The sequence below is a fragment of the Haliotis rufescens genome, unplaced genomic scaffold, assembly GCF_023055435.1.
Source record: "Haliotis rufescens isolate VD_foot unplaced genomic scaffold, xgHalRufe1.0.p SCAF_61, whole genome shotgun sequence".
NCBI lineage: Eukaryota > Metazoa > Mollusca > Gastropoda > Lepetellida > Haliotidae > Haliotis > Haliotis rufescens.
Window position 1 is genome coordinate 283773 of NW_025964346.1, and position 26820 is coordinate 310592.

At 40.7% G+C, this 26820-nt stretch overlaps 1 protein-coding gene across 2 annotated transcripts in view; it reads right to left on the reverse strand.

Annotated features, from left to right (window-relative positions):
- The window catches only part of LOC124119960 (ankyrin repeat domain-containing protein 50-like), a 32804-nt gene extending 19223 nt beyond the window's left edge, over window positions 1-13581 (reverse strand). For both annotated transcript variants that reach the window (XM_048386852.1, XM_048386846.1), the window contains exon 1: window positions 13418-13581. The gene's annotated coding sequence lies outside the window, so the exon portion shown is untranslated. The remainder of the gene's footprint in view (window positions 1-13417) is intronic.
- Between the last annotated feature and the right edge of the window lie 13239 nt (window positions 13582-26820).

Below are 26820 nucleotides of genomic sequence, written 5' to 3' on the forward strand. Positions count from 1 at the left end.
CATCAACTGCGATAGAGAGATGTCTGATTCAGAGACATCAAGATTTCTCCTGCCCCGAGGGGATGGAAGAGCACGTGTCTACAGACGTCAAGGAGAAGGTTATGCCAGAAACTGCATACAGGAAGTGCACCGGTTTGGTGTGGGTAGCGTTATGATGTTGGCAGAAATCTCTCATCAAGGTATTGGTTCATATCCATGGCAATCTTACGGCTCAACAATACATCAACGGAATTCTCCTGGTATATGTCCTCCCAAGTGCAGCCAACTTTGTATTCCAGGAGGACAACGTTCGACCGCATACAGCCCGGATCACAAGAGCCTGACTACACAACAACAACGTAGATGTTCTCCCCGGCCCTACAGATCCCCGGATTTGAACCCAATAGGGCACCTATGGGATGAATTCTCGTCTCTTCCATTGGCAGGAGATGTCAGGGCGCTATCGATTCCAATGTAGGACATACGCAGTTATTGATGGTAGTTGACTTTCAGCTTGGACTTTTCCTATGTACCGATAACTGAGATGACTACAATCACCAAGTGTTCTCTCCACAACCTTTTGGCTCAATACCGTGTATGGTTATCAATGTATTTTCCTACCTCACACAAATCTGGCTTTGCGTTTCTTTTTTATGAAGAGTATGTTAAATTACAAAGAGCAATTCTACAGGTTAAATATAATTGCTGTGTTCCCCGGCAAAGATTGACAAAGGTTTTCCTCAGACAAGTTTTGGACCAGATACTTCCGGGATGAATGGGACGTAAATCATTTAGTGGATTCAAGTTTGCTGCCATGCCTTTCATTATCGACACACTCGTATTGATGCCAACAGCTCTGCTTAAACCAAGGAGGTCTTGGAGCAGTTGCTGTTTCTGAGTAAGATGGTGAGTCATGACCACTAAAGAAAAGCGTTTATATGTAAGGCCGGGGTAGCGATCGTCACTGAGGGGATGGAAGAGCACATGTCTACAGACGTCAAGGAGAACGTTTCGCCAGAACATGCATACAGGAAGTGCACCGGTTTGGTGTGGGTAGCGTTATGATGTGGGCAGAAATCTCTCATCAAGGTATTGGTTCATATCCATGGCAATCTTCCGGCTCAACAATACATCAACGGAATTCTCCTGGTATATGTCCTTCCAAGTGCAGCCAACGGTGTATTCCAGGAGGACAATGTTTGACCGCATACAGCCCGGATCACAAGAGCCTGACTACACAACAACAACGTAGATGTTCTCCCCGGCCCTACAGATCCCCGGATTTGAACCCAATAGGGCACCTGTGGGATGAATTCTCGACTTCTCCATGGACAGAAGATGTCAGGGCGCTATCGATTCCAATGGTGGACATACGCAGGTATTGATGGTAGCTGACTTTCAGCTTGGACTTTTCCTATGTACCGATAACTGAGATGACGACAGTCACCAAGTGTTCTCTCCACAACCTTTTGGCTCAATACCGTGTATGGTTATCAATGTATTTTCCTACATCACACAAATGTGGCTTTGCGTTTCTTTTTTGTGAAGAGTATGTTAAATTACAAAGAGCAATTTTACAGGTTAAATATAATTGCTGTGTGCCTCGGCAAAGATTGACAAGTTTTTGACCATATACTTCCGGGATGAATGAGACTTAAATCATTTAGTGGATTCAAGTTTGCTGCCATGCCTTTCATTATCGACACACTCGTATTGATGCCAACAGCTCTGCTTAAACCAAGGAGGTCTTGGAGCAGTTGCTGTTTCTGAGTAAGATGGTGAGTCATGACCACTAAAGAAAAGCGTTTATATGTAAGACCGGGGTAACGATCGTCACCTGTTGCCCAAGCTGTTGGTGCGAACATGCCATTTCCATCTTGATTTCATTTTCACGTCACCCCTGTCAATGTTTTATGCAAAGTATTGCAAAGCCAAAAATTCGCTGTGTTTTGCCATCAAAGTTGAGCCCAATTAATCCACTAGTGCACATGCACACTCATACGCACACACGCATACACGCACCCCCCCCCCCCCCCCCCCACACGCACGCTAAGACTCACGCACGCACGCACACAGATACAGACACACATATACATGTGCTTTATGTACATACATTCAGCAGTGCCCAGTCAATCAGTAGTTCCTTCTTAAAAAGCAATGGTAATTACAATCAGCAGTACGTTTATACTTCTGTTCATGTCTTTGTGACAGCCATCATAGTGATGGCTTTTCCAGATGAATTTACCTTTTTGTTTCTTTGATCAGATTGGTTTGAGACACACAGACAGGCAAAATCACACAAAGGTCCCCATACATTTTTACAATACTAATTGCAGGATAGTTAAAATGAAATAGAAATTCAAATTGACACACAACGAAAATAATTTAGCCAGGGTAAGGAGTATTCTGCATCATTGCAAGCATCACTTACTTGTTAACATAAAAAACAGCCAGTCGATTGGGAGTTCAGCTCATAGGTTGATTGTAGCAATCACAGTGGGGAGCTTTGATTCGTGGCAGCGATAGTATAGAGACCTCCGCGCTAGGGCTATCACTGGGAGGAGTTTGCTACAAACCTTAAACAAGGTAGGTAACTCCTGTCACTCTACAATGTTAGTGAGTGAGTTAAAATTTACCGTCGCATCGGCATTATTTCAGCCATATAGCGACGAGACCAAGCTAATATATATACAATTAAGTTATTTATGCAATGACATATTTAAAAACAATTTATGAAACATATTGGAGCATACTATATTTAAAAACACTTGATGAAACATATGAGCATCACAATATCATTAATACAGTTTTAAAAACAGGCTATAGGCCACCAGTAACCAAAGCTAGGCCACCTCACTGGGGATCATGGGAACTTACAGTACTTCTGCTTCCTGCATGATACCCTAGCAGGATTTACGTCATCACTTTAGCCTCTGGTGGTTGTGCACAATACTAGCCAATATTAAAAAATACTCATCAATGAGTTGGCTTAAAACACTGGTTGATGATAGTTACATCAATTACTATAGGATTACGTGTCACACAGGGGGACAATATTTTTACGCTACGTTAACCTCCTGGACAGAGCCTTTAATAATGTCAGTTGCTAATAGCATCACACCAAATTTAAAAACAAGCATTTAATTATTCACATACATATTTAAAATTTATTATACAGACCAATTTCTTTCAAGTAATTTATGATGAGATGACGGCTGATACGGGAAAAGAAATCTTTTAGATTTACACTTTGATAATGTGAATCCCTTGCGATTGCAAAGTCCACACAGTCAAGCAATATATGCTTGACGGTGAACCTTTCATCACAAGGGATACACTTAGGAGGTTCGTCCTCATCTGTCTTAAGCAGATATTCGTGTGTAAACCGACTGTGGCCAATACGACACCGTCGTAAAACGACCTCGTCATGTCTTGACTGACAACCCCAGTAGTTATGAGCGATTGTTGGTTTCAATTCGTGGAGTTTATTGCTTCCTACTTGGGTGTCCCACCTCTTTTGCATAAGATCCCGAGTATAAGATTTGATGGTAGGTTTGAAATCACTGTACAGGATACAAGTGGAGATAGCGGTTTGTCAAGAGCTGCTTTAGCTGCAGCATCGGCTTTTGAGTTACCAATTATGTGCCTACATGACTTGGTAACCAGCAAAAGACGATGTCACATTGGCCAGTGGAAAGATCATTATAGAGTTCTAAAATGACAAGGATAATAGGGTGATATAGTGAGACACTTTTAAGTGCCTGAAGGCAAGATAACGAATCAGAGAAGATGATGAAATTTTTAGATTGGTTTTGTTGTTTAATATAGGTCAAAGCTGTTACGATAGCTTTGGCCTCAGCAGTAAATATTGAACTAAAATCTGGGATTCTTGAGGAGACAGTTCTGGATCCAACGATGGTGGTGTCACTCTACAAAAACACACTGGACTGTTATACTGCCAGTGTATATAACCGTCATTCTTACAACCTACATACCTTAAAAAGGGGAGGTAACTCTTGTCACTCTCCAGCAACACACTACACTTACAATGCCATTGTATACAACCTACATACCTTAAACAGGGGAGGTAACTCTTGTCACTCTACAGCAACACACTACACTGTTACATTGCACCTGTATATAACCTACATACCTTACACAGGGGAGGTAACTCATGTAACTCTACAGCAACACTTTACACTGGTACACTGCACCTGTATATAACCTACATACCTTACGTAGACAACGCAGAATGGATTAAAACCTTATTTGATCAAATGAGGCACTTGACTTCCATGGTTAATTCTATAAACCACAGGATGCAATGTGTTGATAGCATTGACAGTAAATTTACTATGATTGACAATAAGCTGACATCTCTCGACATTACAATGATAGAGACAACAATTCGCGTTGATAAGCTTGAAGCCTGTGTGAGAGAGACTGCATCAGAAAACAAAAAGCTGAAACAACAGGTACGGGAGCTTACAGAACAGAGTACCGATGAGCGGGACAGGTTGTCGAGAGATGTAGAAGACATGTTTTATGACATAGACTCCATATACCAGGAACAGCGAGACCTGAAAGAATCTGTCATTGACCTGAAAACACGCTCTATGAGAGATAATCTTCTCTTTCACAGGATCCCGGAAATGCCTGGAGAAGAACCTAAAGAGGTAATTAAAGGTTTCTTAAAGAAAGAAATGAAGTGTGACACAGACATTCACCTCTTACATGTACATAGGATTGGCCCTAACTTATCTAACAGACCACGTACTATAGTGGCAAAATTTGCAAATCCAGACGAACGGTGGGAAATCCTGACTAACACAAGACAGCTGAGAGAAACGCAATTCGGTGTTAGTGAACAATTTCCTCAAGAGGTTGTGCAGAGACGAAGAGATCTACTCCCCATTTTCAAGGAAGCAAGGAGGCTAGGTTTGAAGTCTAACCTCACAGTAGACTGACTGTATATAGGCGGGAGACGTGTGTACCCAGGAGACGACCCGTTCATAGATCTCACCCCACGAGACCCTCCCCCAGCAGGAGATCATACACGAGTGCCGTCGGTCGGTCAGACAACAGACAACCCAACAAGATGGCCAGGACTGAGGACACGGGAGAAAACAAGCCGCGGTAGGAGAATAACGGAGGTCAGCAAACCCGTGAGTCGTCTAACAGTAAAAACGTAACTTCCCACGAGAAACTTAAGATACTGTCTCTTAATGTGTGTGGTATTAGGACAAAGCTGGTGAACCCCGATATACTGATATGATATACTGTGTCTGACTGAAACTAAAACGTGTGATTTAGATGCTGTGAACATCCCAGGATTCTCAGTTCATATGAATAACAGAACTAACGCACTGAACACACGTGTATCTGGCGGGCTCATTGTAGCCATTGTAGCCATGTTACTATTTGACAAGGTGAGCGTCATCAAAAAGATACATGATATTGTTTTATGGTGTAAGATACCAACTGATTTCCTGCATGTTAACGATGACCTTATCCTAGGAACTGTGTATATACCACCAGAGCAAAGTAGATTTCATTCACCGGAAATATTTACAACACTAGAAAATGATATCATTTGTATGTCAAACTGCTCACAGTACACGTGTATTGTTGGTGATATGAATTGTCGTACTAAAAATCTTCCAAATTTTATCATTTTGGACGAATATTTATGTGACAATGATATTATTGACGAGGAATTATTGTTTTCAAATATACAACTTCTAGTTGACACCGGTGTAAAGTTAGATAGAATATCAATGGATACTGAAACAAACTATAAGGGTATAAACTCCTGGATTTATGTAAAAATAACGGGCTGTATATTGTGAATGGAAGATTAGGCAAAGACAAGGGTATTGGTAAACTGACATGCAGAAATGCCAGTGTTGTCGATTATTGTATTGCATCAGCAGAAACATTCCCATTATTAATAGATTTTGAGGTACAGGAGTTTGACCCGATCTCGTCCGATGTACACTGTGGCTTATCATTAACGTTAGATTGTACATCACAACAACTATCTCCAGCTATAGATGATGACAAGGATGTACACTGTGGCTTATCGTTAACGTTAGATTGTACATCACAACAACTATCTCCAGTTATAGATGATGACAAGGATGTACACTGTGGCTTATCGTTAACGTTAGATTGTACATCACAACAACTATCTCCAGTTATAGATGATGACAAGGATGTACACTGTTGCTTATCGTTAACGTTAGATTGTACATCACAACAACTGTCTCCAGTTATAGATGATGACAAGGATGTACATGTACGTAAAGTTGTAAAAATATGGGTTCCTGATAAAAGTGAAACATTTTTATGTTTATTGATAAGGTTGCCATTACCCATCAGTGTACAGAATTAGATGCATGTAAAGACCAAATAGAGCGAAATGACATTAACCAAATTGTAAATAAACTCTCTCAGACGCTGGTTACTGCGGCTGAAACTACTCTAGGTACTGTAAGAAATTCTAGACACTCTGTACATAAGCACAAGCATAAACCCTGGTTTGATGAAAAATGTAAATCATCACGTAGATTTTTCCACAAGCGTAAACGTATATATGGAAGGACTAAGGACAGTAATAGCTAAGCTATGTACATTTCAGCTAGTAGAGCTTATAGTAAAACCCTAAAGAAGGCATTTAAGACATACCAAAACAAATGTGTCCAACAACTGAGGGAATGTAAGGATAGTAACCCTAAGACTTTTTGGGAAATTTTAAAATCATTTGAACCAAAGAAAACAGCAGAAAAAATCAGTATTGACAATTTTTTTGATTTTTTTAAGATCTTAATCAAAGTTCTAAAGATAATGACGATGTTTTTGCCAATAACACAAATTATGATAATCATGATGATATCTTAGATTGTAGGATTACAGAAGAAGAAATTATGTCAGCGGCCCGTGCATTGAAGAACAATAAGGCTTGTGGGTTGGAAGGTATTTACAATGAGTACATTGAAAGCTCTATTCATGTTATGATGCCGGTTTACGTAAGGCTTTTTAACCTCGTTTTTGACACTGGAGTTTTACCTGAAGCTTGGCTTGTTTCCAAAATAAAACCAATCTACAAAAACATAGGAAACCAAGATGACCCAGACAATTACAGAGGTATTTCTATCCTAAGCTGTTTAGGTAAATTGTTCACTACACTATTGAATAATCGTTTACAAGCTTACTCAGTCCAGACTAATCTGATAAGCAAAGCGCAAGCAGGATTTAGAAAAAAATACTCAACAATTGACAATATGTTTATTCTTAAAGCTCTCATTGATATCTATAGAAATCTTAATAAGAAGCTGTATTGTGTTTTCGTCGATTTTAGCAAAGCTTTCAATACAGTATGGAGGTGTGGTCTGTGGACAAAAATGATAAAGTCTAATATCAAAGGAAATTTTGTGTTTCACATAATAACAAGGTGTCAGGTTTCTTCCCATGTCAAATTGGTGTAAGACAAGGTGAAAATTTGTCACCTTTCCTGTTTGCTTTGTACCTTAATGACCTTGAACAATTTTTATCTGAAAATGACTTTGAAGGACTGCATAATGTAAATAACCTTTTAATAGATTCACTTGAACTGTACATAAAACTTTTTCTCATTTTGTATGCCGATGATACTGTTTTAATGGCCGAAAGCCCAGAAGATTTTAGAAAGTGTCTCACTATATTTGAAGAATATTGTACTATCTGGAAACTTAAAGTCAATGTTGACAAAACGAAAGTTGTTATTTTTGCCAAGCGCTCCACAAATAGAGTCTTCATTTTTATGTTAAATGGCTCGATTTTTCCTGTTGTTAAAGAATATGTTTACTTTGGTATTTTATTTACAAACACTGGTAGATTCTGTAAGGCACTAAAGAGACTGACAGATCAGGCATCTAGAGCAATGTACGCTGTATTTCGTAAATTAGAATATTAGAAATTCCTATTGACTGTCAACTGAAATTATTTGATCAACTTGTTCAGCCAGTATTGTTATATGGATCTGAGGAGTGGGGTTTTGAAGATCTGTTGGCATTGAACGTGTACATCTTAAATTTTGTAAATATATTCTCAAGTTAAAACAGTCAACACCCGATTACATGGTATATGGTGAACTAGGGAGGTATCCTCTCAGCATTTTCATTAAGATAAGAATGATTTCATATTGGTGCAAGCTAACATCATCACAAACTAGCCTTTCTAGTATAGTATATAAACTTATGTTTCAAATGTCCATTGCAAATCCAGATTACCATTTCCCACTATTAAAAGAAGTGAAATGCATTCTTCAAAATATAGGCTTTAATTACATTTGGCTGTCTCAAACCTTTATTAGTGCCGCATGGTTGAAACAAAATGTGTAAACATGTTCTCATTGATAATTTTCTGCAAAGATGGCGAGAATCAAAGGAATATTCATCTCAAGGTTACTATTATGACATGTTTAAAGAGTTACCATCTCTAGAACCTTATTTACTAGAACTACCAATCACCTTACGCATCTCTCTTGCTCGTTTTAGAACAGCAAATCATAGATCACCCATTGAAACAGGAAGAGGGTATAATATTGTGAGAGAGGAAAGAAAATGTACATTGTGTAATTTTTTTATAAGTGATGAAATGCACTTTTTATTAGAAAAACTCCAAAACTCTCAGAAATTAAAAACAAGTTTTTGCCTCAATACTACTGTATGTATCCTTCTGCCGTAAAATTCTCTCATTTGATGTCCATTACTTTTAAGCCAATTCTATTAAAACTGGCAAGTTATATAAGATCATGTATGGAAATGTTCCACTGACATGTTTTCTTCATTGTATCTAATTCCTGTGTCCAATTACATCTCTGTATCACTGCCGTGATTTACGAGAATAAAAATGATTCATTTTTATATAACCTATATACCTTCAACAGGGGAGGTAACTCCTGTCACTCTACAGCAACACACTACACTGTTACACTGCCATGGTATATAACCTACATACCTTTAACAGGGGAGGTAACTCATGTCACTCTACAGCAACACACTACACTGTTACACTGCCACTGTATATAGCCGTAATACCTTATGTAGGGGAGGTAACTCATGTCACACTACATCAACACACTACACTGTTACACTGCACCTGTATATAACCTGCATGTCTTATGTAGGGGAGGTAACTCTTGTCACTCTACAGCAACACACTACACTGTTACACTGTCACTGCATGTAAGCTACATACCTTACTCAGGGGATTATTCGCTGGCGTTGATATGACAGACTAACAGTTTACATTAAAAACACAAATGTACTAATGGACAATAATAGACAGACGAAGAGACAATGACAATATAAAGATTTATAAATGTCATAATAGCAGTTGTTGTGTCAGACAACGGCTCAATTGACTGTTGGTACGATTGTGATTGTCTTGATTTCCCAACATTGTAGAAAAGTGAAGACGAGAGGTTATAATTCATAAACTGTATATACCTTGTCAAAACTGGGTGCTGTTAAGTCACTCTGTGACACCTGACCAATTATACGTCTTACGTGTAATATCATTTTTCACATATTATATTTGTTCTATTCTGATATGTTTTCAACACAAATAACAATCTTAGGATTAAGGCTAACAAACGACAATGCTTACCCAGTTCTACCAACTCCTCACCACCCACACACACACACACACACACACACACACCCACACCACACCACCCTCCCCCCCCCCCCCCCCACACACACACACACACACATTCACTTACAGTCACACGCACATTCAATCATACACACAGAGACACATACACAGGCAAACACACACAGGTACACTCAAACAGACACATAGACCGGTACGTTTACACACAGACACACACAGACACAAAAATAAAGTATGTAAAACGATGCTATTTCACTACCTATAGACCGCCTCCCGGGTCTTGTGGTAGAGCGTCCGCCCGGAGAGCAGAGGGTCCAGGGTTCGATCCCCGGCCGCGTCATACCAAAAGACGCTAATAGATGGTACTTGTTGTTACCCTGTCTGGCGCTCGACATTAAGGGGCTAAAACAAGGACTGGTCGGCTTGGAGTCAGTATACTGTGTCTGAGTGGGGTATTCATTTTATACTGCGACATGGTATCACAGTGGGCTAGCACTATAAATCGGCATCAATCCGGTCTAGTACAAGCAGCCACACACACATACACACACGTGCATGCACAAGTGCAATAATCTTGGACGCGACGCTAAACCCAATTTCACCTCACCTCACTACATTTAATATATTTTTCAGATCTAGGCATATCATCAAAATGGATATTAGACCGAATTTGGTTTTGGTTGGTAAAGCTAAGCAGACGTATAGCTCAATGGAAAGGATGTCGCAGTGGTATCCTGGGTGTAAAGGATGTCGCTGTGGGTGTGGTATGCTTTGTGTAAAGGATGTCGCAGTGGGTGTAGTATCCTGTGTGTAAAGGATGTCGCTGTGGGTGTGGTATCCTGGGTGTAAAAGATGTCACTGTGGATGTGGTATCCTGGGTGTAAAGGATGTCGCAGTGGGTGTGGTATCCTGGGTGTAAAGGATGTTGCAGTGGGTGTGGTATCCTGGGTGTAAAGGATGTCGCTGTAGGTGTGGTATCCTGGGTGTAAAGGATGTCGCTGTGGATGTGGTATCCTGAGTGTAAAGGATGTCGCAGTTGGTGTGATATCCTTGGTGTAAAGGATGTCGCAGTGGGTGTGGTATCCTGGGTGTAAAGGATGTTGCAGTGGGTGTGGTATCCTGTGTGTAAAGGATGTCGATGTGGTTGTGGTATCCCGGGTGTAAAGGATGTCGCTGTGGGTGTGGTATCCAGGGTGTAAAGGATGTCGCAGTGGGTGTGGTATCCTGGGTGTAAAGGATGTTGCAGTGGGTGTGGTATCCTGGGTGTAAAGGATGTCGCTGTGGGTATGGTATCCTGGGTGTAAAGGGTGTCGCTGTGGGTGTGGTATCCTTGGTGTACAGAGATGAACGTGTGTATTTGAATTTATCATCATTCAAGGTCTCACAAGGAATAATACCAGTGTATAATACACCAACAGTCCTTTATTCTTATAGATTTCTATGTTGTTGTGATGTGTGCTACCAAATGTTCAATTTCTCATGTTACCATAATTAATTTTACTATTCAGGATCGAAGTACCGCAAAATTGACGGGCATTCTGATTAGCTTACGTCGGTAATCGAGAAATGCACGAACCCCTTGAAGTCTGTGGAAAGACGCGAGTGGTGACGAATGTCTATGAGGATACTGGGTACAATACACCTTTTATGTCACAGGTAACTCTGTCACTGTTATACTGCTACTGACGTCATTCACTTACACCTACCTCGGCCTTCTACAATGTACAGGAACGCCCCTGAATACACCCCCACACAACAAGATCTTATTCGTCAATCTCAGTGTGACGGACGTTCGGGGATTCCCCTCGGAAATGAGGTCATCAGAGCGTCAGCTCAAACCGAAACTAGAACAAGTGATAGACAGGTTCCTGATAGTACCTCATGTGATTTGTTGTCAAATGGTCAAACACAGATGGAAGGTTCCTATCAAACAGCATTCCAGCGCGAATCAGATTTCACCTCCCAATCTTCTAGATCCGGTAGGGTCGCCCAAGCTGCCTGACACACACAGGTCCAGTGTACACAGACCCCCTCACACACACAGGTGCAGTGTACACAGGCCGCCTCACACACAGGTCCAGTGTACACAGGCCGCCTCACACACACAGGTCCTGCATACATAGGCCGCCTCAGACACAGGTCCAGTGTACACAGGCCACCTCACACACACAGGTCCAGTGTACACAGGCCGCCTCACACACACAGGTCCAGTGTACACAGGCCGCCTCACACACACAGGTCCTGCGTACACAGGCCGCCTCACACACACAGGTCCTGCATACACAGGCCGCCTCAGACACAGGTCCAGTGTACACAGGCCGCCTCACACACACAGGTCCAGTGTACACAGGCCGCCTCACACACACAGGTCCAGTGTACACAGTCCGCCTCACACACACAGGTCCAGTGTACACAGGCCGCCTCACACACACAGGTCCAGTATACACAGGCCGCCTCACACACACAGGTCCAGTGTACACAGGCCGCCTCACACACACAGGTCCAGTGTACACAGGCCGCCTCACACACACAGGTCCAGTGTACACAGGCCGCCTCACACACACAGGTCCAGTGTACACAGGCAGCCTCACACATACACAGAGAGCCGGTCCCCCACTCCACACTACACTGCAGAGGATTGAAAGAAGTGAGACCGATGTGTATCAAGAGGGACAGTGGCACGGAGAGCTTGTCCCCCACTCCATACTACACTGCAGAGGATTGAAAGAAGTGAGACCGATGTGTATCTAGAGAGACAGTGGCACGGAGAGCTGGTCCCCCACTCCACACTACACACCAGAGGATTGAAAGAAGTGAGACCGGTGTGTTTCTAGAGAGACAGTGTCACGGAGAGCTGGTCCCTTACTCCACACTAGCCCGGCTGTGACATACCAACATACATTGAAAGATGCTACTGGTTGCTACCCTGGGGCCAAAACAAGCTAAGGACTGGTCAGTCTACTGTGTCTAAGTAGGGTATTCGCGTTAAACTGCAGCACGGTATCTCCGTGTACCAGCACGATACAATCAGAATTAGTCGGGACAAGTACAATCAGACACGCACGCACGCACTCACACACACACACACACACACACACACACACACACACACACACACACACACACACACACACACACACACACACACACACACACACACACACACACACACACACACACACACACACACACACACACACACACACACACTCGCACGCACGCACGCACGCACGCACATTCAGACACACACACACACACGCACGCACACGCACGCACGCACGCACAAAAACAACCCCAAAAACACAAAAAAACACTTAGTTTTATAAGTACAACAATGTTCAACGCATCGTTTAACCCCAAATCACCGCACCGTACTCCACCACTGACTGGATATAGTTGTATCTTATGTAAGGTAGCAGTCTCCCGCACAATCGTCAACGCATGTGCAGCAGGTGTACACATATTGATTTTTCAACCTAATAGGATTACATACAATGGTTGATCGAAAAAACTGGTAGCAGTCCAGATTCGCCACCACAAGCCATCAAACAACATAAATCACAGCTAGTTCATACCATCCGCTTGCTACGAACTCCTCAAGATCCTCCCATGAATGTGTACATAATCCAGATTATTCTGTGTTAGATGTTTTATACTGAAAGACCACTCAAATAGTTTCTTGCCATTGAAAGGACGTGGCTTCTGTATTAGATGCAGTCATAAAAGCCCATGTGTAATCACCACGGAAAGGAACGTAGTTATTAGCCGAAAATACACTTACTTGTTAAGTTTCACTTGCCATCATGACAGGATCAAAAGTCGAGTCACTGTAATCTGTCCGACCCTCCGACGTTCTGCGCAGTACACTGTAGCAAGGCACATCTCGACCCTGCAGAAAACACTGACGTAAACATTAGGTAACAAAGCAATGTGAGCAGATCAAGTTCCCCCTCTCCTATTCACAGGCAGTCGAGCAACTGGTCTAGTTATTGTAGCGGAACCATCTCGTGACTCTGATCTGTGTAATGCAAGCTGATGCATTGTGGACAGGTGCATTGTATATTTATTCGGCCTCATCATATATCTGTGTGTGCCAGCACAATCTCCATGTCTCAGTTGTACACCCCTATGGGATTTAATCCTAGTCAAGTTGCTTTGTTGTGATATAACTCAAATACTGTACTGAAATACTGCAATGTACTGAAACACTCACTCACTTACCTAGACCCTGTTCACTCACTCACTCACTCGTCCGAACTCGCCAGTCACCAAAACTCACCCACGCACTCACACACCCAACGTCATGTATTCAGGTAATTTTTTAAGATTGACTGCGAAAAATCTTTCACATCGGATTTGTGATTCATTCTTCAATGAACGAAGCAAACACACAATCAATCCTAACAACTACATTCTACAACGAAAACACGTGGTATCTACAAGTGTTTAATCAAAAGCAATTATATGAATCAAAGTAGAGAAAAACTATGAGATTGATAAACATTCCAGGTACAGAGATATTTTCTGAGGCAAGACATGAATCAGGGGATCGTTTAATTTATGCACACAACTTGACACGCCCACAAAGTCAGTAGCCAATCAGTGGAGTACTAGTAACATTAAACAAAGTTCATGTGACCTGTAAATTAAGGCAGAAGCGAGAAGAACTGCAACAGTCAGACTGTAGCGAACCGGAACAAATATGTCTGGGAGAAGGCGGCTGTTTCATTGGGAAATGAATACAATAACACGTGACCAATTCAGAATGCAGGAATTGCAGTGAACATAAGGGAAATTTGATTATATCAACTTGACCATTTGCACTACTCGTTTTCTTCCCGGAGGAACGGGTGGCTGATTCGTCGTCTTAGGCGCAACAATTCGCAATACAGAGTAAGGTACCGTGGACACGCCTACAGAACCTACCATAGTGAGTTCGATACCCGGTTCGCCAAGACTATGCTTGTGGGTTTGTTAGCGCCATACCAGTGCTTGTGGATTTCACCAAACTGACAAACGTCTGATAACCGGAGAAAAATGTGGCCTATATGGCCTAGACTACTGTTTCTACGGGCCGCCTTGAACTGAGTGATGCAGAAGGAAAAACCGGGAAAGTGAAGGTGGGTTTGCATCCCCGTTCGCCCAGGTTATGTTTTTAGGTTTCTTACCACCCTACACTTGCTCGTCGTTTTCACCAAAAGTGGTAAATGTCTTACGACCTGCATCCATTCGGGCTTTCCTCACACATTAAGCTGACATGTCGTGATATAACTAGAATTCTGTCGTTATATACCCAACTCACTCATTCACTCTCTCACTGTTTCTTCCATTTTTGTTATTGACAAACGTGGTTCAGAGAGATATTTGTGGTGGTAGCAAACAGTCTTTAATGCACAAGTATACTAGCAGAATGGTCATCGTGTTTCTTGGTACAAACATACCTTGGTGTAAGAATTATAGGTTCAATCATGTAGAGCCAAACTTCACGAGGCATGCTGACAATAAAACGATACTTTAGGTTGGGAAAGAAAAGGCGGACAAGATATGTCTTTAGCTGTGTTCAGCTGTGTGGAACAGTGACAGGGACTCGATTGTTCGTAAAAGTGTCTTGCTGTCGCTCCAAATAAGTGAAATCAGATATGTTAAATTTTACATAAGGGACACCTGCCTTCTCTGACCAGATAGATCTTGTGAGGTGTATATCTGGTCTATATATAGGTGCTGTACCAGTGATACACTGATATGTGAGGGGCAAGATCAGGAGTGTGGGCATGGCAATAGAGATCATGACCGCAACATGGCGTTCTTATCTCAGGGGCAAAACAATAAGCTTAAGGGAACGATATCACTAACATCTGTTTGATGTTATTCAGTTTTATGACTTTGTAATATGTTAGTGGTAAGTGGACATATTTCAGCCGCAATGTTCCCGAACTGTCAAACTGCCTAGTGTGGACAGTTGATTGAATACAGAGAACCCTGGCTAGTCAGGACAGTTGATTTGATACAGCGAACTCTAGCTAATGCGGACATCTCATTGAATACAGAGAACCCAGGTTAGTTGGGACAGTTGATTCAATACAGAGAACTCTGGCCAGTGAGGATAGTTGATTTGATACGGAAAAACCTTGGCTTATGAGGACAGTTGATTGAATACAGAGAACCTTGGCTTATGAGGACAGTTGATTGAATACAGAGAACCTTGGCTTATGAGGACAGTTGATTGAATACAGAGAACCTTGGCTAATGTGGACAGTTGATTGAATACAGAGTACCTTGGCTTATGAGGACAGTTGATTGAATACAGAGAACCTTGGCTTATGAGGACAGTTGATTGAATACAGAGAACCTTGGCTAATGTGGACAGTTGATTGAATACAGAGTACCTTGGCTTATGAGGACAGTTGATTGAATACAGAGTACCTTGGCTTATGAGGACAGTTGATTAATACAGAGTACCTTGGCTTATGAGGACAGTTGATTAATACAGAGAACCTTGGCTTATGTGGACAGTTGATTGAATACAGAGAACCTTGGCTTATGTGGACAGTTGATTGAATACAGAGTACCTTGGCTTATGTGGACAGTTGATTGAATACAGAGAACCTTGGCTTATGTGGACAGTTGATTAATACAGAGAACCTTGGCTTATGTGGACAGTTGATTGAATACAGAGAACCTTGGCTTATGTGGACAGTTGATTGAATACAGAGAACCTTGGCTTATGTGGACAGTTGATTGAATACAGAGAACCTTGGCTTATGAGGACAGTTGATTGAATACAGAGAACCTTGGCTTATGTGGACAGTTGATTGAATACAGAGAACCTTGGCTTATGTGGACAGTTGATTGAATACAGAGAACCTTGGCTTATGAGGACAGTTGATTGAATACAGAGAACCTTGGCTTATGTGGACAGTTGATTGAATACAGAGAACATTGGCTTATGTGGACAGTTGATTGAATACAGAGAACCTTGGCTTATGTGGACAGTTGATTGAATACAGAGAACCTTGGCTTATGAGGACAGTTGATTGAATACAGAGAACCTTGGCTTATGTGGACAGTTGATTAATACAGAGAACCTTGGCTTATGAGGACAGTTGATTGAATACAGAGAACCTTGGCTTATGAGGACAGTTGATTGAATACAGAGAACCTTGGCTTATGAGGACAGTTGATTGAATACAGAGAACCTTGGCTTATGAGGACAGTTGATTGAATACAGAGAACCTTGGCTTATGTGGACAGTTGATTGAATACAGAGAACCTTGGCTTATGTGGACAGTTGATTGAATACAGAGAACCTTGGCTTATGAGGACAGTTGATTGAATACAGAGAACCTTGGCTTATGTGGACAGTTGATTAATACAGAGAACCTTGGCTTATGTGGACAGTTGATTAATACAGAGAACCTTGGCTTATGTGGACAGTTGATTGAATACAGAGAACCTTGGCTTATGAGGACAGTTGATTGAATACAGAGAACCTTGGCTAATGTGGACAGTTGATTAATACAGAGTACCTTGGCTTATGTGGACAGTTGATTGAATACAGAGAACCTTGGCTTATGTGGACAGTTGATTGAATACAGAGAACCTTGGCTTATGAGGACAGTTGATTGAATACAGAGTACCGTGGCTAATGTGGACAGTTGATTGAATACAGACCTCGTTGCAAGTTCATCTGAGTGCCCTAATCATCATGTCTTAGTATTTACATTTATAAAATGTTAGCAATGATCTGTCGGCTTGGTTGGGGCAGTGGAAAGGGCGTCCCCTTATTCCCCATGCGTCAGAACCAGGACCAGGATGTCACGTACATATACACACAGTCTGAGTATTGTCAACACACACAAAAATGAAAGCAAATACCATCTGAAGTTTGTTCAGAAAACCATATGTGAAATGCTGGACTTCCTCATTGATAACATCCACGTAACATGTGGAGGTGAGACATTTAGGCAAGGCGTAGTCATCACTGTTGCCACAAACTGTGCTCCTTTTCCTGCGGATCTGTTTCTGTATGAATCACATGAATCAGAATTTCTGCTCGGATTATAGTGATGGACCCATGTTTCATCCTGTGTGATAAGTCTGTCAAAAAGTTTGCCTGTTTTTTTGGCACATTTCCAAAATATCCTTTGAGCAAATGACTCGTTCCTGCTTTTGGAAAGGTGTCAGCAACCTGGGAATCCATCGTGCAGACACCTTATGCATGTTCAAATAGTCATGGGTGATTTTATCCACAGACCCTACACTGATCTTGACATCTTGTGCTGACTGGCGAACAGTTATACGTCGGTCTGCCAAAATGGCGGTCTCCACTTGATGTATAGTGTCCTCATCAATGGCTGAATGGGGGCGACCAGGAATGGCAGGTGTTTCCACAGATGTCCGACCACACTTGAACTAGCGATGCCAGTGTTTAACAACGTCATGTGATAGGGCATCTTCCCCATAAGTTGCTTTCATTTCTTCTGGTTTGCGACCTTTCAAATATAAAAACCTATTCACTGCTCGGTATTCTACTGGCTCCATTGTCACACCCTACTCGATCAAAACACCTGTAAAAGTGGTAAGATTAATAGTTCGGTGCTGCAAATTCACACATAACCCATATATACATATATCATTACACATGTGAAATTTCAACCAAATATGATAACCCTAAGTTGTTTAGGGGAAATCTTTAATGAACACCCCTCGTACAGAGACGTTGACGTCCCGAGATTCTGCACCAAACCCAAACATTCCACCAGAGGTCAATGGCGAGCTTATCAAAGATGACGTTTGTGATGAAATGTGTTCTCTACACACGTGATCTGTCACACTAAATGTGTCCAAGGCAATACGGACAGGAATATGGTTTGAACTTTACGATGTGAAACAGCAACAAACATACATGGCAACCAATGGTGACAACCGTCCATTACAATATCGATAAACATGAACTATGTGACTTTGTGTTCCTTCTTCATTAACCTGAGAAAAGCTGAGGGTAGCAACTATGAACCATCCACTTTGAGAGGGGTGCTATCAAGTAATGAAAGACATCTACAATCACATCAGTTGGGGTATGTAGTTTACCGATGGTGCTTTTCAAAGATGAATCATGTCATAAAAAATAATCAAAAGGTAGGTGCTGAAAAACGATGATTTAGGTAACGGACGAGCAGAATCCCTCTCGGCTGCATTGGCACAAACTCCACACGCATGAGACTGTGGCTGACTTGGCCCTGGTGGTCCAGAGTCCACCCTCAAAACTTTATGGTGGATGATCCAGTGACGTCATCCAAGTGTCCTGTCATTGTCTATATATCTCATTGATCCCAAACTTGTGCAATATACCGGATTCCATTTTCGAGCAGAAAATATTCCTGTGCATCACAAGAAATCACATTAAAATAAAATTGCCACTGCATGCATAAATTCCTATCAGTGAGACATTCGTCACACATCCACAGTTCACGAGTGACCGAGTCACTTCCAGCAGAGTAAATCATTGAACTGTTTTCCCTGTGAAAATTAACTTTGTTAACGCACAAATGTCATAAACGACAGGTTAACGGTACCGTGACGGTTATCGGTCCTCCCGTTCCTTCAGACCCATGGACGTCATGTAACTTTTTAAGCTGGACAACGTTACGGTCCTATTGTGACGTCATGTGATTGTCGCAACACCACAAACAACACTAGCCGTTATTTACATGGCTGGAAGAGCACTAGCGGATCAGTAAATGAATCTGAAACTCTGGTTTATGGAAACAAACAGACGTTGTTATTCATAAGGTTGTGAATTTTCTTATTCAATGACACATGACCATGCATGTATGTATGTGTTCTACTGAAGTATCACTAGGACCTAATATTGTGACATTGTTTTGGAGGTTCGGAAACATTGAAGTTACGGTAAACATACTGAGGGAGATAACGTATGTTCAATACCCACAAGTACACACAGATCTCATTCGGTGTTTTGTACTGTGACATGACTGTGAAATACCCGCGAAGGTATTCCAATCGAACAAAAGTAACTGTGCTTCATATAAAGTTAAAAAAAGTAATTTATTCTGAAATAAAAATTTATTTTTCAATACATATTTATGAAGACATATTCTCGTGATTCACAATTTGCACTTGCATGTGCATCAAATTCTCAAATCAAAGTGTTTATTATGTTAAGGCCCAACTACCATATGTCTATACAGTACAGTACAGGATAAAATATACAAGTAGAATGACATGTTACAATTCTGGTCTGGAATATATTTTCGAGCAGAAAATATTCCTGTGCATCACAAGAAATCACATTAAAATAAAATTGCCACTGCATGCATAAATTCCTATCAGTGAGACTTTCGTCACACATCCACAGTTCACGAGTGACCAAGTCACTTCCAGCAGAGCAAATCATTGAACTGTTTTCCCTGTGAAAATTAACTTTGTTAACGCACAAATGTCATAAACGACAGGTTAACGGTACCGTGACGGTTATCCGTCCTCCCGTTCCTTCAGACCCATGGACGTCATGTAACTTTTTAAGCTGGACAACGTTACGGTCCTATTGTGACGTCATGTGATTGTCGCAACACCACAAACAACACTAGCCGTTATTTACATGGCTGGAAGAGCACTAGCCGATCAGTAAATGAATCTGAAACTCTGGTTTATGGAAACAAACAGACGTTGTTATTCATAAGGTTGTGAATTTTCTTATTCAATGACACATGACCATGCATGTATGTATGTGTTCTACTGAAGTATCACTAGGACCTAATATTGTGACATTGTTTTGGAGGTTCGGAAACATTGAAGTTACGGTAAACATACTGAGGGAGATAACGTATGTTCAATACCCACAAGTACACACAGATCTCATTCGGTGTTTTGTACTGTGAGGGTGCTTCGGTTAACTATGACATGACTGTGAAATACCCGCGAAGGTATTCCAATCGAACAAAAGTAACTGTGCTTCATATAAAGTTAAAAAAAGTAATTTATTCTGAAATAAAATTTTATTTTTCAATACATATTTATGAAGACATATTCTCGTGATTCACAATTTGCACTTGCATGTGCATCAAATTCTCAAATCAAAGTGTTTATTATGTTAAGGCCCAACTACCATATGTCTATACAGTACAGTTCAGGATAAAATATACAAGTAGAATGACATGTTACAATTCTGGTCTGGAATACATATTGAAATATAACATTTCAAATCTTGATAATTGGAGGTTATCATGAGGCGTATAAAATGTTGGACTGACGGTCGAATTACAGAGTTATTTGGTATGTATGGCTTTCGAATACCTTTTAACGATGGACAAGCAGAGGTGAAAAGATACAGATCTTCGCTATTGTTTAGATTACAATATGTACACTACAATATGCGTGGCGCTCTCTTTGGATGTTTGTTTGTTTGTTTGTTTGTTGGGAGCATGATACTCACACACTTGTTCTTGTAATGTGAACAGCGCACAATGATTGGATAGCTATCTCGTGCTCATATAAAAACACTTTAGTTTAACGGTAAATAACGCTTACGCAATGCCGAAGGTATGGTGCAAACAGGAATGAAAAACGAAGTTGAAACACATTTTAATGTCCATCAAAACAATATCATCGCTTTGGAGACGTTTTCTACAGCAGGGCAACACTCTTGACATGCTACGTGCCTGTCGTCCACATGTGACTTCACCTCGACGAGACAACCATAGTCGGTTGGTGCATCTACTGAATCGATGGGAAACTGCCACATTAACAGCTCGGACAATTCCTTGGTCGAGACCAACTAGTGGCAGGACCGCATGCAACCGATTGAGGGAGCACAACATCGGGCCCCGACGTCCAGCAATACGCCCTGTTGTGCTTCCACGTCACCGCCAGACACGCCTAATCTCCAGGTGACATTTGGGATAACAGCGACAAATCCCTTCCCATATCCATAAGAAATGTCAGCCATAAGCAGAGCCGATTGTGCGATTCCGACTATATCATGAGCAAGTGTTTATGAATAACTATCAAATAGAGATAATGTCAGGTGTTCGCGAAAAGGTGAGCGTATCCTGTCCAATCAGTGGCACCCGTCACAAACACATGCAAAGGCCAAGTCAAAATATGGTACAAGTCAAAATAGGGACTCGCATTGGACATAATTTTTGTCACTGATGTGTCAAATTTGGAATTATTCTCTACATGTTTACCCTAACAGTGTTTGAAAGCTTCACTGAGGCTTGAATGTTGTCACCTTGATCAAACAACTTCTTCTGAGTTGTATGAGGCTCTTTGAATTCATGGTAGAAAGAGCATGCTCGATAACATGTGGCTAAATCATGTGGTTACACAACGGAAAGTCCCAATATATCCGAACTATAAAATTGTGTGTGTTTTGTATACCCAAGGTTTGTATATATGGATAGATTTTACCACTGCTTCATTCAGTTTCCTTCAGTTGCTTGGTTGGTCAGCAATATTCCAGCTATATGACGGCGGTCTGTAAGGAATCGAGTATGGACCAGACAATCCAGTGATTGATATCATGAGCATCGATCCACGCAATTAGGATACGATCACATGCATCAACCAAGTCAGCGAGCCTGACCAGCCAATATTTTTAAATTTTAACCCCCTCAGTGCTCTTGCTGCTAATGTTTGCGTTACAAGCCCCAGTGGTGCGAACACAATCCTCGCACAACGTTCACATGTATTTACGAAAGCCTAATGATATGCCACTTTGGTAGAATATCTATTTTTTTAATTCGAAATTTCTCTTTAAATATAAAATAACGAGAATAAAATCGAAAAACATTGAAAAACATCGAAGCAACGAGAAAATAATCGAAGTAACGACTTGGTTAATGTATGTCATCGTACCCCAATTGCGTAGATCGATGCTCATAATCACTGGATTGTCTGGTCCAGACTGGTTTATTTACAGACCACCGTCATAAAGCTGGAATATTGCTGAGTGCGGCGTAAAACAACAAACAAACATGGATGGTGTGTTGCAACCTCGCTACGGATTATCCAAGTCAACCTCGCTTATAACTGTAATAGTCCCGTGACGATTCCGGGTTAGAATTGTTCTTCAGCAACCCATGCTTGTCGTAAGAGGTGACTAACAGGATCGGGTGGTCAGGCTCGCTGACTGGGTTGATGCATGTCATCGAATCCCAAATGCTTGGATCGATGCTCATGATACCAATCACTGGATTGTCTGTCCCAGACTTCATTCTTTACAGACCGCCGTCATATAGCTGGAATATTACTGAATGCGACGTTAAAAAAACCCAAACGAACCACCGAGTGGGGCCGAGGATATAGGAACGGAGTTCGTTCTTTCGTCCGTCCACCCAGAGAAATGAAACTTTTCACACTGATGTTACTGGTCATGATCTCAAATGAGAACGAAAATTGGATTCCTAAATAATATGTTACAGACTTTCAGCCCCTGCGTTTCAACTTAGTGCATACTGCATGCATACTGCATGCATACTGCATGCCTACTGCGTGTATACTGCGTGCATACTGCGTTAAATGGGGACACCGTTTCTGAGAAACTACTGAAGTTACATAAATGAAAGTTTGCATGTCTATCTAGGAGATACTTGTGAAGACTAAGTTCGAAAATTGGTGCAACTGATGATTTTTCCCAGAGGAGGGGCCTTTTGTGGGCATCAATTTCACATTTAATTATTGTTTCTGATGACATAAAGCGACCCTAGTGCCTATCTCGTCTTCAGTGAGTGAGTGAGTGAGTATGGGTTTACGCTGCTTTTAGCATATTCCAGCAATATCACGGCGGGGACACCAGAAATGGGCTTCACACATTGTACCCATGTCAGGAATCAACCCGGTCTTCGTCCTGACGAGCGAACACTTTTACCTCTTGGCTACCCAACCGCCCCCTCTTCTTCAGGATTTATAGGACTGTTATATTTTCATAGCTAATATTAACTTCCTTATAGGTCACTACTGTACGAAGAAACAAATATCTTATGTGCCCATGGTGGGGGCTATTGATAACGCTGTTTTCTTATATATTTGTATCCAAAATAGAAAATAGTATTTGTGAAAAGAAATCTTCCCTGGGTGAAAGATGAATGCCTTATTACCTTTATTTAGACACATTTGGGCTTTATTCTTCACAAGTTTAAACCATATAAGTTCCCTGTAAAAGAAAACGGGAAAAATTATATATTGATCGAAGCGAATAAGGGAACAATGAAAAATGTAGGGACATTTGCTTTGCTGTTGGTACATTGGGAATAGCGCGCATACAAATTCAACACGTCAGAATGAAACGTTGACATGTATTTTAATGCATTGTTTCCAACACTTAGACAAGGCTAGGAAACCCATGATAGCAGGTCTTTTTGCTGTCTAAAACAAAGTGTTCCCTTCTCCATGTTCATCAGTATAATTGCTGAAAACCATGTATATAAACGACTTTGCTTGTTTTGTTTTCGTTATTCAGTTTCATATTCTGCTTTCCCTTTAATAACCAATAATTCCATCAGTTTTATAGATCTACGATCATTATCTATTTCAAACGTTACTTGATATATACGTGTATCTTTAAATGTACATTTATATATAAATGTGTAAATACAGTTCTAAAGTCGTATTTATAAAAAAAATTATATGAAAGGAAATGTTTTTATTAACAACAAGTTAATCCAGGGACTTCATGTTTTTTGCAATTTTCACTTTCACCTAATCTAGATGTTACATATAACTGTACTGATATTTTCTTCTTTCACCTGCGAATGTGATAGTTTCCTTGTATGAAATATAGCTTACTCTATTAAATTAGGTTTAAACCATTAACAACGTATAATAACACCCGAAATATAAATACGCGGTCTGTGTGATTCCACAACGAATCGAAAATAGGTTTGTTGAATATATTTGCTGCCAATGAAAACGTTTCAGCGATTTTGATTAAATCTACGTAAACTTACTCTTGGGTGATAGTACGTACGTTAGTATAAGTGTTAGTTATCAAGAAATGTTAATGATGTCCGACATTGAGCGATGTCAATTTTAGGATTGTTTGGGCTATTTTACCATCTTTCATAGAATGTCCGATGTCAATCACCCCGAAGTCGTGTTTATCATGAAACAGCACGACACTGACATCTACATGGACGCAACCATCTTTCATCTTTTGTAACATGATCTCTAAAACAGTCTGTGCATGAACTAATGACGACCACTTTAATCAATTTTGTTTTGACGTAAAAAAAACACTGACAATTTCAGCCGGATTTTTTTATCCCTAAATTAAACTCATGGTCAATCGTCAATGAATGCATACTTTGACATGAATGTCATATGTCTATCACCGTTAGGATACGTTCTTTACAATGATGTGAATTAGGTGAGATCTAGATTTCAAACAAAGGCACTTTCTTGAAGTTACTTCCCACATACGAGTGCTTCAATATTACAGTAAATGTAACAAATGCAGCAAACTTAGAATACCGCCACTTCCATCGATGGCTAGGCAGTGCATAGACCTTTGGGATTTGCTGAATATAGATACTGGCTATCGACTAGTTATCGCAGAGGACCAATGAAAGCAAACACCCCGTTATACCGTGCAGGTTATCGCATTTCATTTTACTTGTGCTCGTTTTCATAATTAGAGAGAAATATTTATCCGTAAATGATGAACAAAATGGAGTCTTGTAAGAAAATATTCCTAAAACCCCACCATAAACACCATGCTCAAAGACAACTTTAGAAAAAAGTGGCGGGTGGTGTCACGTGACTTATTCACACGAAAATATAAATCAAACAACACGATGATGCACATTCAGTGCGCTTATAGTTTACTGGCTGTCATTTCTTCCCCCAAATACAATTCTCAAACCTATTTGAGCTTTATTTTCAAAACTGCATAACCAAGACAATATCGCCTATCTAGATCGAATTTGGGGAATGTCGTGTTTTGTCAGTTTGCAGACGGCAAATTAATATTAGCATTTCGTATTCATTTTGATGAATAAAAAAATTGAGTTCAATGCCCGAGATACTAAAAAATGTAATTTGTATAACTGAAGCGGTGCGCGTGCTGTTAAGACGATCACGATAACTGTTGCAATTAATCGACGGGAAAGTGCTGTTGCCAGTGTATTGGTTCCCTATCGTAGCGTTAGAACAGAAATCAAGTGAATCTTATTCCAATGACAGAAATAAGCGCATATGCTCATAGTTTCACAAAAAAATTTTTTATTAGTACAGTAAAATTTGTACTAGGAATAATTCAGAGATACCATGGAAAAAATAACTGTTCGGTGAAGACAGACAACGTTAGTTGAATGTTATATAATTTGGTTACACTGTATGGAGAAATAAATAAGAACGATGTAACACTTTTTATACACTGTTACGTTTTTGAAACCGCGACTGACGGCAAGGCACGGTGAGGGATAAACACATGCTCATGCTATGGTCGGATTCGTACAATCGACTCTGCTTTTAAGTTTTTAATTCAACTTGTACGTATTAAAAGAACTTCTTGAGAAAAAAGATGTACCGTATATGTCTGCCTTTGTTAAACTATATCTACCACATAGTGCACCATATAGATCAAGTCGGAATTGTAAAATCAACTGTTTTTGGCTGCGATTTCTTATGAATATGAAAAAGGTTTTGCTGCTTTTATTTTTCAAATTCAAGCAGTAATAATTTGCACACGTTAAAAGTAACTCCATAGAAATAGATGTATATATCTGCCTTTGTTAAACTATATCTACCACAACGTCCATGTGTAAATGTATGCATATGCCATGAAGCCTGCATTGTGCCGCCCTGTTTTGGCAGAGAAAACAGCCGGTCACTTTGGTGCACGACCTTGACCGCAATGCTGTGACGTCATGGACAGTGTGATGTCACTGTCATTGTACATTTGGCGCCACGTCAGCTTGGCGAACCTTGGCTCAGTCTGAGGTCACAGAGTGCAGCGAGATGTAAACAAACAGTTTGTTGTCTGTTTCACGATTAATTATGAACTCCTGACACACAAGTAACACAGATTAATTAGATTACGAGATGCAGTGTGTACATCATAATCACACATCATCTTTATTTACCATATATACACTTAGTTAACAATTTTCTTACCTGATCATGCAAAGTTCCAAACACAACAAATGACAAAATGTCTCGAAA